Here is a 17,385-nt window from a genome sequence, read left to right as displayed (position 1 = left end):
AGTAGGGGGCTCATTAACAGGTTCTTAATAAGCATTTGCTGAATATAAAGTAAGTGCCCATAATGGATAGTTTGAAAGACACCTCATAACGCCAACCTTCCTTAGTGACATTCTGCTTTCCCTAAAAACAAAAAACAAACAAACAAACAAACAAAAAAACAAAAAAACACCTTATGTGTACAGCACTTTAATCACTGAAATCTTTGCTGGGCAAATAGCTAGCTAACATGAAAAACTATTTGTGCAAAAGTGGGAATTAATGCAATGTACTTTCAATTCACCATAGAATGTGAAGTGATCTTGGAGACAATTATATTCACCCCCTCATTTTGTGATTAGAAAACTGAGGCCGAGACTCAATAACTTTCCCAGGGTCTCAACAGGAGTGCAGAGTGATAATGCTTTCTGTGTCTTAAACAAAGGTAAAGATTGAGATTTTAGACAAATGGATTTTTTTCTTTTTAAGGGAGGGGATGGGGTCAATTCCTTAAAATACTACTACCCAAAAAAAGGGCCCTTATTTCCTTTCTGATATAGTACTAAGTAAGTTGTGTTAAGTTTTTTGGGATTCTCAACTACTTTCTCTAAAAACATTCATTCATTCAAACATATTTGTTGACCACTCCCTTCATCCACATAATTTTCTTGGTAGTAGGGATACCTTGTAGGTATTGTACAAAAAAGCAAATAAAAATTATATAGTGACTAAGATATCACATTCTCTATTCTAATAATGAGATTACTGAATTTCTCAAAGATACTTAAAAAGTGAACTACTCTATGAAAATGTTTACAGCCTACATACAACGATCTAGAGAGATAAATATAAGTGCAATGTAATAGAAAGTTTTTGATTCATTCCGAAAAAGTTATGGTGTCAACTATGCCAAGCAATAAAATAAGTAAGGGTCTATAAAATATTATTTTCATTTACATCCTCCTCCAAATAAATTCATTGCAATGCCCATGTCTCTTCATGTTGTATATCCCAGTATCAACTCATGGCATGACTTAATATTGACTTAAAATGTAAACTGCTTAGACTTATGTCTAAAAAAGGCTACAATTCCTTCATTTTCAGCTGTTCAAGAAGGGCTGATATAACCAGTGGATGACAGACATGTCTAATATATGATAACTCTGTCATTGCCTTTTTCTTTGGAATTGGAATTGTGGCATGTAGAGCATTTTGTTCACCCTGTTTTACTTCCTCAGAAACAAGACATCGTTGTCCTAAAGTCAGCTCTAATTTGATTTCCAGATTCTTAGATGTAAAAACAAAACAAAACAAAAACTTGAGAGATCTTTGGCAGCCATCCTCATTTTAAAGATAATGAGACAAGGGCCAAGGTGGTTGTAGATTTTTTTGGAGGGCACTTCCTTTATGAGTCTATGCTAAGACAAGTTGCTCTTTATAAATCACACACACACACACACACACACACATTAGGCATCTTGCTCAAAGGAGTATAGGTATTAATAAGTGTGGCAATCACACATAGTTGTGGAATTAGGTAATTAGGTGTGTAGTCCTACCAATGATAAATGAAAAGAGTAGCAATGTGGGCTCGCAGAAATAACAATGCAAAGTAAAGCTGGAGTGATTGCCATATGATTCTACACTCTGTTCTCCATTTTATCCTCTCTCACTTCAGACATGGAGAAAAACTTTTATGATGAGTCAATGTACATAATGATACACGTACATACTGATGTATAATTCAAGTGTTTAACTTTTAAATGTTATTAATTTAAGTAGTGATAGAATAAAACTCAGCAAATTATATTTTAACTATAAAGTGAAATTCTCATTGAATTTGGTCTAAATTTTTCCAACAAGGGGTCAGTTCTTGTTCTATTATTAGATTATATTATAGCTAATTGTATAACATTGTTATCCCAAATTGAAAATACTGTTTCAGTGTTAACTATGACCTGTGTGTGGATATATGTACACACTGGCATTTCCTACCACACTCTCCTTGGGTAGATCACAGAATCATTACGAAGTTGCAACTAACTGATAACACTTTTTTTTTTTCAGGCTAATGGTCACATGAAGAGCTCTCTTGTCCATTTCTAGAAGAGTCAAACAAAAACATCTCACTATTAGTTTAATTGGACAGGCAAAATTTGTCCAGCTATTTAATTCCAATATATTAACAAGACCTATTATTAAAATCAGAAGACAATGGTATCATTTCACATGAAGAGCATGTAAAACAAAAAAATTAAAACTTGTAGTTTCTTATACCCTGAGTCCCAGATTTCAGTTTGGAGTGAGAAAACCTCATGCACCATTCTGGAGAGAAAGAGAACAATATTTAAATATCTGAATTCTAATCCCCAGAGTATTTCCATGGTCATGCACTCATAAAAGAGAGAAAATATTTGGGTTTTAGTAGCTTCCTGCCAGGATCACTTGAGTTCTAAGGGTTGAAAAATCATTTGAAAGGCATTTGTGAACACAGACACAGTGGAAGTTTCAGAAACAACAAACCATCCCATTTTTTTTAAATGTGAGGGTAATTAATAGATTTAATAAATGTCCTCTAATATCATATTCACACAAAAGTTACAGTTTATGTGTGAGAAAATGATTTCTGTTATTGAAAGTGAATAACAAGAGCAATGCCATCTGTCCTAATTTAATAGCAAACATGATTGACATGCTGTACCACCTTCACTTCTGGAAAAGTAAGAATACTATAGGCACACATTTAATTAAAAGTGGCTCTCTCATGAAAATACAGAAAGTCGCCTTATTTATACCTGACCTTGTTTTAAAAAAGGATTCAAAAGGACAAAAGGAAATCATTAGTAAGAAAATAAATCATAGAAGAGTTAGTATGTGAAATGTATAAGTTCCTAAGAGTTATTGGAAATAGCACACAATTATATTCTGAGGTTACTAGAGGCCAAGAAAAAAAAAAATGTACACACAACATGTGGCCGTATGATGAAACTAATCCAGTGGTTTAGGACTACAGGTTCTACTATGTTCTGACTTGAGACAAATCTAAAAATTCTTCCCATGGGGCTTCATAAAGGGAAATATGCAACTATTGTCCTTAGATAGTTTTCATGTATTTGTGACCTCTTAAAAGTGTGATTAACTAATTGCAAAGACATTTTCTAGATTCATGTTCTAACAGGACAGTATATGCCAGGAGTTGGTAAGCTACAGTCCATAGGTCAAATGGGCCTATCATATTTATTTGTAAATAAAGTTTAATTGGAACACTTCAATACCCATTTGTTCACATATTGTTTATGGCTGTTTTCTTGCTACCACAACAGAGCTGAGTAATTGCCAACAGAGTGTATGTGACCTACAAAGTCTTAAGGTTTTCTATCTGACCCTTCACAGAATAGTTTGCCAACCCTTACCGTATGATAGTAGTTACAAAGATATTAAACATTTTTAGAATGCAAATATTTAAAATCAGAAAAAATAGCAAAAATGTTTTTGTAGTATTTGGAAAAAATCTGTTTAGATATACACACACATTTCCTTGATTTTCAATATCAGTTTACTGTATTAATTTGTGAAGTCATGCAGTCCATTTTCTCTATAGCCTAGAAATCAGAGGAGTTGTACTGAAATTTGTCCTTATTTCTTTGCTCTGTTTTCCAAAGCCATTGTCCTTTTAAAATACATATTTTTTCATGCACGTGACATAACCCCAATAGACACTCATATTACTTACTGACTACAGTTCTACATGGTTTCTAACTCTTTTGGCTTCCTCAAACCTGTCTTCTGGAAGATGTCAAAGGGCTGGGATTCCTTACTCCATCTCTATCAGCATCGTCTATTTCCATTTATTGATACTGATATTTTCTCAATGGTTCATGAAAATGTCTGAAACCATAGCTCCAAAACAAATCCCTTGGTCTTACACTCTAAATAGGTCGGTGTCCTTATGCTATGCCGTCTGTAGAAATTCTAAACCTGCCACTCTATCCTCTCAAATTTGTCTTGCTGATCTTAGATATCATGTTCCTCATACCACTCCCCAGGTCAAAATCCTGATTTCCAAACCTCTAATGGCCTTATGATAAAAACCCAAACTCCTACTAAACCCAGTGTTTAAGGACCTCTACAAATCCAAGACTACCTTCCAATCCCACTCTTCTCCAAAAGGAGTCCTCCATTGCAGGCAATCTGGTTTACTTTGCTCACTGTCGTCTCCGTGCCTTTGCTTTTACTACCATTCTACCTGGGCACCCTTCCAAACCCAGCCACTTACACAGCCCCACTCCACATTCTGCTTCCCACATGAAATCTTTAGCTTCTACATATGGTGCTATATCTCCCTCCTCTGAATTTGCATATCATTTATAGGCCATACTATTCTTTATCATTTATCTTATTGTGGGTTATATTCTTTTTTAGTTTTATGTCTTGCATTTCTAGTCAATGTCAATTAGAGGAGAGTAATATGCTATATATTTTATATTCTGTAACATAAGCATGGTTGTACATTTAGAAGAAAATTACTGTTTCTTTTTAAAGCCTGATCATCAATCCTTTAAAATAACATTTTCCTTTTTATTTGATGGTTAGTGATATCTCAATATTAAAAAGCCCACATTTGAATAAAATTCCAAGAACACTATTTAGTTTAATATATATCAGAATTATTTCTCGGTTTGTTATTCATACTTTTAATATTTAACCTGAGTAACTGCGAATCTGGGACATAGATATATCACTCTATCATATGGTTCCAATTAATCCTAAAAACAAAACAAAATAGAGTCAAGGAAAGAACGAAAAATCAACATTAATTCAATTCTTCACTATAAAATAAAAATACTAATTTATCCTACATTGTGTGACATAGTAAAAATGTCCTGTAAATAACATTACATGATGGAATAAAAAAAAAATTAATAGTTCTGCTTTCTACTGAGGAATGCCTAGAAAAAAAGTAAACAGTCTTGAAGTACGCCAGAAGTAAAATCAATCAAATGTCTGACAGACTGTGTTTAATGCTAAGTTCAATAGATCATTACACTAGGTCTACAAATATCCAACAAGTACATTAAATATTTTAGTATAAGCAATATATGCATGATCATTAATCTTACAGGTGATCCAAGATCATCATGAAATTAGATCAGCTCACTTACTAAATTCTCGGATTTAAACCACTGCCTCCAAGAAGTAAAATATGTGTTATTCTGCTATTTAATTTATTTATAAATTTCAGTACCATGTTGGTTGTTGCTTGGCACCTGGCCTTGTTTACCAGTAAAGCTGCTGTGGAGAAACTAAAGCTGCTGTGGGGAAATAGCCAAAGAACACAACCATATTGAAACTGGAATGATTTTTGTGACTGCTTTTCTCAAATATGTATCTGTACTTTTCTGTTCAGGTTTGCTTTTTAAAGGTTAGTTTTGGGTACAAAAAGGTGACAAGGGGTTAAAATTACTTACACATGTAATTTCCCAGTATCTAAAGATAATGACACAATTTGGGGTACCTGTGTTTAGACCATTATATTAGACTAGGTTTAACATAAGCCTAATTTTAGCCCCACCATTGATTTCTGACTTTCCAAATCATTTCTCTCTTGTGCCTTAACACATTAGTGAATAAGATACAGATATGTCTACAGGGATTTAGAAAATATAATTAATCTTTGAAAGCTTTTATGAGATTCTCAAAAAATTCTGCTTCTACTACCTTAAAAATTAGAATGCACCACACGTCCAATAAAAAAAAACCCTAATCATGGTCAAGAGGACCTGTGTAGTCTGGTACTTGCCTTCTGCTGATCTACTCTCCTACAATCCTTTACCATGTTAATTAGACTACAGTGCCATTGGCCTTGTATTTGTTTCTCAGATATGCCAGGCTTCTTCCTGCTTTTAAGCTGTTTTTTAGGCTGTTTCCACGGCTTGACCCCCTCTTCCCCATATTGCCATGGCTGACTACTTCCCCATACTCCCATGGCTGACTACTTCTCATTACTTGAGTCTCCAAAGGCAGCCTATCGCATCCCAAATAAGCTCTATTGTATGTTTTTGTTTCCTCTTCCTTATAACAGTTCTTTGTTTCAAATGTTCATTCATTTATTCATTCGTTAGTTTCTGTCTCCTGTTATGAGAATATAAACTCCATGAGGATGGGAATTTGTATGGCATGTCCCAAAGTATCCCACACATTCAGAAAAATTCCTGCTGCATATTAGAGATCCAATAACCATCTTAAATAAATAAATGAATGATTTATGGGCCAAAATAATATTAGAAATACCTATGGGTCACCAGTCTGATATTTAAGTGGAAGAAAGACAGACAGTGAATTCTTCCCAAGAAAGAATATCATTTACCAAAAGGTATTATTTTAATTTTGTAGAGGGCATGTATATTTTCAGATTATTAAATTCAATAAACCACAAGTAAGAAGAGCACAGAATATCTTATTTTTAAAAATTTGCCTTCATAAAGTGTAGATTCCTAGTGTGCGGTTAAGATGACTTTTTCTGTATTTATGGCTCAAAATAAAAATACCTTAGAGGAAGACAATATGTACAACCCAGTCTTTTACAAATGTGCATGTAAAATATTTTAAGGAATTCTCTTACATCTACTCAGTGATAAAACAGTCACTCCAATTCTGACAAGTGGTTGAACATGTTCATCTAGAGAAATAGGACATACTATCCAACATTCTCTGGCAGAAGGGTAACATTAGAATTCCTTCACTCCTTAGGTAGTGATATCATTTCAGTTTTCAGTGACTAGGAATATGTTTCTCTTTAAATATTTAAGGATGGTTTCTGCTTAATTTCTTTCCTCCAAGATGCTTTTCATGCCTTTCAAATATTTGTCAGCTTAAGACTTTACAATGCCTAAGCAGCGTGGGTGCAGGTGAAGCTCTACGGAACACAGTAACCATAGCAACACCTAATTCTCATTTAATTTGCTGTCTCCTTGGAAGAAGTGAAAAATAAGAGGGATGGAACACTGGAGACAGAGAAACGGGAAGACATACAAGAGTAAGAAAGTAAGTAAGAAAGTAAGAGGCCTGCAGCCTTTCTAGCTCACTTCCTCTCAGCTAAAAATATTAAGGCTGGGGGAAACACAAAAGGAAAGCTATTTTTGAGAAAATTTCATGTTGCGAGAGGTCAGAAAAAAGTTTCAATTTGGCTATTTTTGTTGGATTCCCCTTGTACACGGAGCCAAGTTTAAACACAGTCTCCAGCAATCTGGAGGCACCAGCATGGATAGTTCACTCTCGGAGAAAAGCTCCCTGGCTTTCCAAGTACCTTGAGTCTGAGCACACATCTCCAGAGAAGCTGAACTTCGGTTTTAAGAGCTCCAAACCGCAGGCGTGGCCCTGGGCAGGACCCCTGTCAATGTTTTCCTGGATCGGTTCAGTCTCACCATTTTCAGAAGTGGGGCTGGCATGGAGCTGGTGGGAACGGCCTTAGAATTCCAGGTCCCTCCCCCTTTTGGGTCCATGGGAAAGTCACTGTGGAGTCACAAGGTTGGGCAGGTATGACTGTCACGTCCCCTAAGCCCTCAGCTCAGAAAACGATAATATGATCAGAATTGGAAATGGAGAGTCAGAGCGGAACAGCACTTCATGGCACCCTCCACGAGCACCGAGCTGGAAGCCGGAACGCCAGAGTCTTCTTGAGTAAGCCGCTTAACAGCCCCCCTCCCCGCGCCCCCCCCCCGCCCCGCGCGCCCCCCCGCCCCCCGGCGGGGTAGATTGGTATGTACATCAGAGGTTCACAGCACGTGCTCCACAGTCCCTCTTTCCCTTCAAACATCATCTAACTCGTATATAATTAGCAAGTCTCAAGAAAGAATGTCCCAATGTACCTTCCACAAGGGGGCAGAGGCACAGAAGGAAAGAATACAATTAATGACATTTCATGTTTCCAGCTGTGTAAGCACATAATCCTTCTGAGCCACTACTTAATAGGGTTAAAAAGAGCTACTCTGTTTATATAGACTATAAATATATTAGAAGCACAAGAAAAAGATTTTATTAAAACTCAAAAATCAGTTCACTCATTTGCAATACCAGCTTTTTAATGGAAAACTTTGGATTCTTATCACATACCCTGCTGTAGGCATTAAGAAGGGGCTGAGATAAGGCAGTGAGACTGTCCAGGGCTGTGCAGTTTCCATAAATTCTAATTTTGATAGTGACCACGCTCAGGTCCTGTTCAAAACAAAAGGAGTGAAAATCATGGAACTGGTGTCTGAATCTGAAATAAGTAGGAACTTTTTAAAACACACACACACACACACACACACACACACACACACACACACACACACACACACACACACACACACACACACACACACCACAAAACCTCAATTTCACCAAAGGCCACTCAGTAGTCTATAATAATTTCCATCATGTATCTATGAATGAGGCAAGCTTTAGTTTGAGAAACAATGGCCAAAGCCTATTTAAATAAACCCTAGACCACACTCACTTTGTTTTAGAAGAGATTTGGCTTTCAGTAGGATGCTTAGTGCTTTCTTAATCCTTTCTTGGCAGTAAAATTTCTAAAGTTCTATCAACTCTGGCTTCTGCTGTTTCAGTGAAGATAAACTGCATTTTGCATGCCACCCTCACCTCTTAAAAGATAAACTTAAGTGCCCAATATTTCAATTTAGGACATTTTGATCAAAACAGAGGTGTTTTTATTTTGAGCACAATGTTTAGCTTTATCATTTGATTTCAATAATGGACAATGGAATCTGGACTATATCTCTAAACAGAAAAGTATACAAATAGGTTGAAATTCATGCAATCTGATTTTATTAATGAACACCCATAACATTGTTTTTCTTTTTTTCAAAAAAAAATTTATTTATTTATTTGAGAGACACAGCACACGTCGGGGAGGGGGGATGGGCAGAAGAAGGAGAAGCAGACTCCACACTGAGCAGGGAGCCTGGATGCAGGGCCCCATCCCAGGACCCTGAGATCATGACCAGAGCTGAAGGCAGATGCTTAACTGACTGAGCCACCCAGGCACCCTCCAACATTGTTTTTCTTATAAAATTGTATTTAATATCAAATGTTCTCATGTGGGACATCATAGTATAGTTTTTAATTTTCTTTAAGGCAACTGATTGCAAAATAATTTATTTCGACTATGAAAAGTGGCATACTTAAAAAAGGCTGTCTTAGAAGATCATACACACACACAGAAATATCCCCACACTAACTCTTTGTGAAACACAAGGCAAATAAATTTTATGTGATCATGAGTTGATACATGTACTATGACTCCATATTATTATCCACTGAAGAAAGAAATTGTATGCTCCAGATTGCAAACTTTTTTCAAACAATAAATAAGTATGTGCAGTAAATTAATGAGATCTTGTCTTAACTATACTCAATAACATTAATATAAAAAGAATGCATAACTGAATCCTACAACTTTTTTGCTTGTTTTTAAAATGGGCCAAAAGAATATGGCGTCTCATACAAACACCAACAAAAAGTAAGCAGCATGTTGTTTAAAATATTGTTCTGCCAAAAACATGCATACACTTACGGAAAGGCTCAATTACAACTTTGAGAGGCATGATGCTCAAATAAAATAAAACTTCAAAGCTGAGCATTATTTAATTGCTTTAATGTCAGTGAAAGTGATGCTGCATCATTCTTTTGAGACAATAAAATTGAGAACATTTTTTCATATCAATTCTTTATAGAATTTCACTGTTATCCATTAACAATACAATGCAGTACTGTTACAACTGTTACAACAATAAAACGTAGCCAACTATAGAGCCATAAACACTTAAGTAATGCAAAAGGTTGATATTAGCATGATTAGTTGACTTCAAATTAATAGAATTTGTGTATTTACTTATGAGTTTGCTTTGAATGTAATAGACCTAGACAGTAAAATAATGAAATGTGCTCATGGATATTCAAGCACTGTGTTTTATGATCACTTTGAAATGGATTCAAGATGGCTAATGATGATGTTCAGAGCAATGTAATTAGAAATATTTTATATAAAACTGAATTAATTTAGTTCAATATTTTCTGATTGGTCATTGACTAGTTGGTGCTCAAAATATTAGGTGTATATCTGTGCAGTTAGTTAACTAGCATAAAATGAAGACAGTGGATTGACTGACACATAATGACTTTACTAGTCGATTTAATTTATGAAAATAGTTGAACCATTTTACTTGGTGTCAGGTGAGAAAAATGACAAAAAAGCAGTTGGTTAACCAAATTTTTCATTTTGGAAACAAGATGTACCACTTTTACCTGCAGATTTTTAAAAACTTAATTTAAAGAAGGTTGGTGAGGACACAGTTGGGATGAGCATGTATACTTAAGATAAGGGAACCTGGGTAAACTTGGTTCAAATCATGGGAAGAAACAAGGGAGTAACTTTTCTTCCTGATTCAGAAAGGCCTTCTAGAGGAAGGAAAACACAATCAAAGACTGGTATCCAAGGAAAAGATTATTCAAGGCTAGAGGATATAAAAGGCAAGACCAAAGAAAGAGCCAAGATAGGGATGGAGTGCTGAGGAGGGAGAGAAGGCAGCATAAAACTACTGCGTGTCAAACGAGAAATATAGATGTAATGGGAAATAAATGTCAATAAAAATAGCAGGCTATATATATAGTATTTGCATTTTCTAAAGATCACTGATTTTCGCTAACACAAACTGAAAAGAAAGAGCAAAGAAAGGAGAGAAGAAAAGAAAGGGATGGGGGAAGAAGGAAGGAAAAAGGAAAAGAAAGAAGGGGAAAGTCAAGCTGTGTGACCTTATAAGTAAAATTATTTTCTCCAAAAGACTTATTAACATAACAAAAAGCAAAAAAAAAAAAAAGAAATTTGCCGCCTCTTGTGTGCTTTAATGGAAAACAAATTCTTTAAACTCTCCCCAAAGCCCACAATATAATGTTTTAAGTTAATATAAGTTAATATATAAGTTAATATAAGGTAACCAACTGAAAGAGGAAATCCTGAGCTCTTTATTTTGTCTAAATTCTCACAGAATTTCATTAAAATGTATAAGTATAAAGTACCACAGTTAAAATACTATCACTCAAAGGAAAGCTTATTTCTCTTGAACAGGAAAGATTAAGTTCAAAGATTAGATTCCAAGTGTTTTCCATAAAAAGTCAATTAATTGTGTTCACATTGTTCTAAAATTTTTGATTCACTACAGAATTGCTTCCAAGAAGCATCCTTTATAAATTTTTACAAGGAAACACCTACAGCCTTAGTTCAAAGTAGTGACAGGGAGGGATATGAATAAAATATTATGAGGAGGCAGAAAAACAAAACAGATTTCTTACTTCTCCACCCACTTAGACACAGGCTCTTCTCCATCCTGAATCGACAACTATTAACAACTGAGTACTTGCTTTTGATCTTCATCTCCTCTACTGCAATCCACCCACTACTGCAATCCACCCACGCAAACTTTCCCACAGACCCTTCCCCTTGATTTTGGTTCTTTGTCTACCACTTCTGACTTCATAGATCTTTAACTGCTTTTGAGGCCTGGAATCAATTCCTGAGTGATAATTCCTTGCGAATATCCAAAGTTGCTTCTCAGAAAACTATGAATTTGAATTTTCATGTGCTATACAGCATTTAAAGACATGACTTTCCACAGCTGACTGATGGAAGTATTTGAGGGGCTATTAGTATTTGCATTATGTATGCATATACACATACATGCACACACAAAGAATTATGTTTTATCATTCCCTAATTAAAAATGTGTAAATATATATGGAATAAAGGAGCTAGGTATACATTAGGGTATTTATATAACTGATGTATAACAGCTTGTCTTTAAGATGTCGGGACATCGCCTCTGTCCAAATGCAGTCCCTTGCTCTCTGTGTCATATCTCTAATACAACTGCTACTCAATTGAATGTCATCTCTTATGAAAGAAATAAATCCTTTGAACTTTATTTGTAAATTTCTTAAACCAAGGGACCATGTCTTCGATTTTTTTGGTATCTCATTACATAGCCTCCAGTATGATATTTCTAATAGGTGACATATAGGTGAAAAATAAGTAAGTAGGAATCAATGTTTTCCTAAAAGCTAATTTGTACTGAGAGTAATACTATTAAGGAATACTAGTAATAGTAATAGAGAAGTCTAATATTCAAATGTGAGATAAATGGTGTAAAGGGAAGAGAAAATTGGTGAAATGATCAAAATACTGCCCATGTAAGAGATGTCGAATGAGTAGATCAAGACAATGACAATAATAAAGGCATAGAGCGAATTAACGTAGCAAAAAGAACTGATATATCTAAAAGAATCAGATAGGATTCAAAGAGCTTAATAACATCTTTAACTCATGTATCAGAGACAAAAGAGTTTATGACTTTCAGAATGTTATCTTCAGGTTCATGCATCTAGTAATGACTTACCTAATGACTACTGTTAGCATTAAGGAGTATAGTATTGACCTGGGTGTAGTGTTGTCATCTACTATAACTGTTATTTCAGATTCTTTATCTTAATCTGTCATAAGGAAATTAAGAATTGAAAAGATTTCATTAACCAGAATAATCAACTTGAATACTAAAATCCCCACGTTGGTTTCATATGGTCTGTCTCCCAAGGATATTGATGAATAATTTAGGGATGCACATTGTTATGTATACATCTAAACAAACATAATAACCATTTAATTTTCAAGCCCAACAGTACGACGATAGTTCTCAAAAGCACAGCAGTCCAGCCTATCATCCAGCTGCTAGTAAAATTCAACACAAAATATGTGTGTGTCATAAGAAAACATGCAAAAATACAGTTACAAATATTTTTCTTCCTTCTCCCTTCTGATGTTTAGAAAATTTACAAATTGATTTAAGCCAAAAGTGGTAAAGGAATGAAATAGTTCCTTCAGGCTTAGATTCTGTGCCAAGTTTCATTTCTGGCTGCATTATTTTTGTCCAAGTTCAAGATCCCTGAAAAGAAATACTTAAAAGAGAAAATATCCCTTTAACCTCAGCAAGGCAAAATTAGTAGAGGCTGCTATGGGAAGCGAAGGGCTTCTGCCTAGAGATGGGTGTGCTCTTGGTGTTTGGTTTCCACTGATCTGCTGCTCTCTCAATGAATCTGAAGTAGCTACTATGATGAGGTAATGGCTGTGCCAGTTTCACTGGGTCATGCTCTCTCAGCACATTCTTTCTCTTTCTCCTCCCTGAGAAGGTGCTGTAAACAAGTCATCCTGAGAGAGAGTTGCCGCGGAGAATGAACAAATCCTACATTCAAAATTCCTGCGACAACTATCTCTGCTGTTGGTAGTCTAGACACAAACTAGAAGCTTAAAGCAGCAGAGACAACCAGAAAGAAACAGATTATCTGACAAGAAGCTGGGGCGGGGGGGGGGGGGGGGGGGGGGGGGCGGGGAATAAGAGAGGAGAGACACAAAGAAAATGAAAACTAATATAATCAGAAAATGTTTAAAGGAAGCTCAATTTTTAAATTGTTTAGATCTCCAGATGTATGTATTCTAGACAATTTTCTACTTACATGTAAAATTTTTTAAAACTTTTGGAAATTAAATAGTACTACAGCAAACTGTGAAATACTACGAATTAAAATTAAATAAATCATGAGCAGATAAGGAGCATGTACCAATGATCTTAAAGGCACAATAGCTCTGATAACACACAAATCATGAATGCAGATGTAAACCTATGATAATCAAATACAATTACCAGAAAATCAATGTTAAAATACACACACAAATATAATATTCTTTATTCAAAGAAAAAAATGCCATTTACCTTTCCTTGGAGGGAGGATGCTTTTTGTGCATAAAGGGGAGAAGGCTGACTGAAACACCCAGGATTTACAAATTCACAAAGATTTCTACCAAAATACACCTATTGCCCAGTTAAATGGGTGTTTTGTGTCACATTCAAGTGAAAGGCTATAATCTTCCTCTTGGGCATTCTAAAGGGCTTTTATTTATTTAATCTATTTTCACTGCCAAAAAAATATAATCACCCAGAGTGAAATGACAGGGTGACAGAGGTACGCTTTATACTGGGCTGGTACCTGAAGCTCAAGCATGGGACATTTTGCATAATGTAGCTCACATAAAAGGCTTTGTTCTCCATCGCCTCACTGTGGCTGCAAACCTCAATTTCAGTTTGCAGTCATTTCCTCTCCTGGATCGACCATTTTTAAATAAATTATACCTTTAACATTTGAGTTAGTTCCTTGCCAACATCCATTAATCCTTCGGCCTCACATTCAAAATTATATATCACCCAACAATATTTTTTTGTTTTGCACTATAGATTTCATTCACACCATAATCCCCAAACCCTCAAGGATAAATTTAAAAAGATGTGTCTTTTAAGTAGCTACTCCCTTTTGTAATATTATGTATATAGTGTTTTATATATATGCATGTGTGTGTGTGATGTGCCCAAGTGCACACATGTACATGAATATGTACGTGTATGCATATAAACAAAAACCCTTCACATTGTGTCAGTTTTAAATGTCTATATCCTGGAAGCATTATGCTAAGGACTTACAGCAGATGGCAACAGCGATTGTTATAAACGGGCTTGTTGCTAATGAAAGCTTTTTATTTTCTGACAAAAATCCTGAAGCCTCGACGCCAGGCAATATAACATCAATTTCAGTTTTCAAAGATGCTTTTTTTCTGACCCCCATCTGCTTTACTACCCCGTCCCCTCCCCTACACACACCCAAACACAACACTTCCCCACTCCTGGTTCCTTTCATACACTCCTCCTTGAAATTTCCATCCTTAAACAAAAGACTAGGTTGGGGAAGGACGAAACTCGGCAATGCGGGCCCCCAAAAGCCTTTAAAAATAAAAAGAATAGATGGACTGTAGGTAGAGGTTTCCCACCCCCCATCACCTGAAAGAGAAAGACTGTGTGAAGCTTCAAGCTCATCCAGACATTTTTTTCGTGTCCCGCCCTCCAACACGACCAGACATTGATTTTTCATTTTCCTAAAATTCTATTTATCAATCTTCCTCTTCCAGCTGTTTCTGGAAGAATTACAAGGAAAATGATTTCCAATTGACAAGGCTTCTCTAACTCCTTCGTCAGTGTGCAGTTCCCTCCAGATAGATGGACAAAAAACCCAAATTCTCCACCTCGAATCCCCCCCCCCCCATTATCTTTGTATAACCCACTCCTCGTCTTTCTACAGCTCAGGTAATATTAGCTCTCAGTATGGATATCCTAAGTTCCCGGGGTTTCAAAGTGGTACCTAACAAGGTCACACACTCTTCTACAAATCTAGAGCCCAGGTAGCAGCAGCACCCATTCCCCTGCTCCGTGGTGACACCTGGAGAGGTCGGGCCTGAAGCTGCCGCCAGGTGGGAGACGGGATGGCCGGCCAACCTGTGCCGGTTTCCAAGGCAGAGAAGACGAGACAGCCCCCTCCCCATTCCCACCCCTTTCCTGGCTGAGACTCCCTCCAAGCAGAGAGCCAAGCAGAGAAAGGAAAGGCGTCCTATACAGAACCAGAGGTGGGGACGGCTCTCTTACCTGTACTGGATGCACCCACGGTGGCCGCTGCCTGCGCTCACGGACCTGAGGACTGTGCCCTCCGGAGAAGAAGGGGAGACGGGGCAGGGGAAGGAGGAGAAGGAGGAGAAGAGAAAGAAGCGGAAGGGAAGAAAAGGAAGCGAGGAGAAGGAGGAGGAGGATGCTGCCGCTGCGCTGCGCCCGCTGAGAGCCCGCGCAGCTCGAGCGCCCGGCCCCGTCTGAGCGCCGCCCTGGCCCGGGCTCCCCAAGCCACCGCCCCGCCCCGGCCCCGCCTCCCCGCGCCGGCCCCGCCTCCCCGCGCCCGCCGCCCCGGCCCCGCCCCGCCTCCCCATGCGGCCTCCAGCCGGCCGCTCGGCTCTGCCCCAGCTGCAGTGTCCGGGAAGGGGGAGCGCGGCCGCCCCGCGTCCTGCCGCAGCCAGCTCGCCGCCTGGCGAGGACCGCGAGAGTGGCAGCCCCCGGAGCCTGCCAAGCCCCAACCACACGGGGCTCCAGAGAATTCCCCCTCCGTCGCCACCGCTACCACCGCCGCCGCCAGAGTGAGACCAGAGTCCTCGGGATAGAGGCACCCAGAGGACCATCTTCTCTGACTCCTTGGGGGAATTGGGGGGTGTCCCCCATAAATGCCCTCCTTTCCTAACTCTGTCCTGTGTGAGCCGAGGGTTCCCCTTACCCCTCCGTGGAGAAGGCTCACTGGCCTTGCTTCCATAAACCTGACAACAGTTGCATTCAGAAAAGACAGGAAAATGGGGGGTGGGGGGCATGAGAACAGAGAACAACTCTTGTCAGTACTAAGGGAGCAATGGCTGAGGGTTTAGAGAATTCTAGACCCAGCTCTGTCACTAATCAGAGTCATTCATTCATTTATTCATTCAACAAATGTTTATTAAATCCTACTCTGTCAGGCACTGTTCTAGTGAAACTTCAGTGAATAAAACAGACTCCCTTGCCTCCCTCCCCGTACCCAGAATTACTGCCTTCATGGACTTTATTTACATGCTAGATAGCTAGATGTATGACCCAGAGTCCCTTCACTTAATCTAAATTTCAGTGTACGAGTGAGGATTAAAAATATTAGCCCTACTCCTCTACCATGTTTAATATGAGGATTAGATCATGAATAAGAGTCTGTGAAGAATATAAAGAATGATATAAAAATAATAAATTAGACCTTCAAATGTTGCCATTAAAAATATCACCTTAGATACTTCTGAAAGTGATATGACCACAGAGAAAACAGATGATTCTTTACCATGGAATCTTCATAGTCAGAGAACAACACTTTATTGTCAGTAAGAGAGGTAAGGTGCAGCTCGGAATTTCTTCAAGCATCTCTATCAAGTTGTAACAAGGTGTTTTTAAGGTCAGCCAAGATAGTGAGGTGTGGCTTGTACAGTTTCAGCAGTGCTGATGAAATAGCATTTATAATTTGGTTTGTCACTTCAATTATCCATAGAATCATAGAACCCTAGAACATTAGAGTTGATTTCCTAGTCATTTGGTGCAATTCCCTCAATTTCCAGATGGAAAAAAAAGAAACCTAATGATGAGAGGCTGTGAAGATTAAAAACCATAACAGAGTAAAATCTGAAACCCTGGCCTCTGAAGTCACACCCCATGCTCTATGTATTGCTTCCCTCCACCCAGCTTCACCCCATGTCTCTGTGACGCTTCCAGTGAGGTTGGAAGTATCAGGGCACACCCAAGTAGCAGGGAAGTTGGAGGAGTCAGGTTTCTTCCTCAGAACAGGGCCTGCCTGAGAGGAGGGAGATCTTAGCAGACTTATAAAATGGCATGAGGGATGGAAAGAAGATTAAGAATCCTGCTAAAGTGTTAGCA

The 17,385-nt window shown here is 37.8% G+C and overlaps 1 protein-coding gene across 5 annotated transcripts in view; it reads right to left on the bottom strand.

The window, feature by feature from the left end:
• Window positions 1–15,760, bottom strand: part of MAP2 (microtubule associated protein 2) — a 282,492-nt gene extending 266,732 nt beyond the window's left edge. For all 5 annotated transcript variants that reach the window (XM_027588654.2, XM_027588657.2, XM_027588660.2 and 2 more), the window contains exon 1: window positions 15,550–15,760. The gene's annotated coding sequence lies outside the window, so the exon portion shown is untranslated. The remainder of the gene's footprint in view (window positions 1–15,549) is intronic.
• Between the last annotated feature and the right edge of the window lie 1,625 nt (window positions 15,761–17,385).

Source organism: Zalophus californianus, chromosome 3, assembly GCF_009762305.2.
Source record: "Zalophus californianus isolate mZalCal1 chromosome 3, mZalCal1.pri.v2, whole genome shotgun sequence".
NCBI classification, from domain to species: domain Eukaryota; kingdom Metazoa; phylum Chordata; class Mammalia; order Carnivora; family Otariidae; genus Zalophus; species Zalophus californianus.
Note: the sequence above shows the minus strand (reverse complement) of the source record. Positions and strands in the feature narration are given on the sequence as shown.